Source organism: Mandrillus leucophaeus, unplaced genomic scaffold (genome assembly GCF_000951045.1).
Source record: "Mandrillus leucophaeus isolate KB7577 unplaced genomic scaffold, Mleu.le_1.0 Scaffold907, whole genome shotgun sequence".
Taxonomy (NCBI): domain Eukaryota; kingdom Metazoa; phylum Chordata; class Mammalia; order Primates; family Cercopithecidae; genus Mandrillus; species Mandrillus leucophaeus.
The window spans coordinates 811,318-811,651 of record NW_012109886.1 but is presented as its reverse complement, the minus strand read 5'-3'; positions in this window follow the sequence as shown (position 1 = coordinate 811,651).

Here is a 334-nt window from a genome sequence, read left to right as displayed (position 1 = left end):
TTGTGAGTTCTTCCAAATTGATTCTTATATCCTTTTAACATACCCCTATCTTATCTTTTTATTTTTTAAAGCACATCTTTATTTGCTTCAGGCCCATCTTATGTTTTCCCTTTTCCAGCAGTGGAATCAGCCATTTATCCAAGAACCCCTTGGTTCTTTGTCGTAAATCAAAAACAAGACAAAATAAAAAATTTAAAAATGCTACACATAGGCAAAAATATGACCTGATACTTCTCAAAAGAATATTCACTAGTAAAATAAATGCCAATCAGTATCACTACACACATATAAGGAAAGCTAAAACAAAAAATGACAGACCACGTATCAAGCTTTG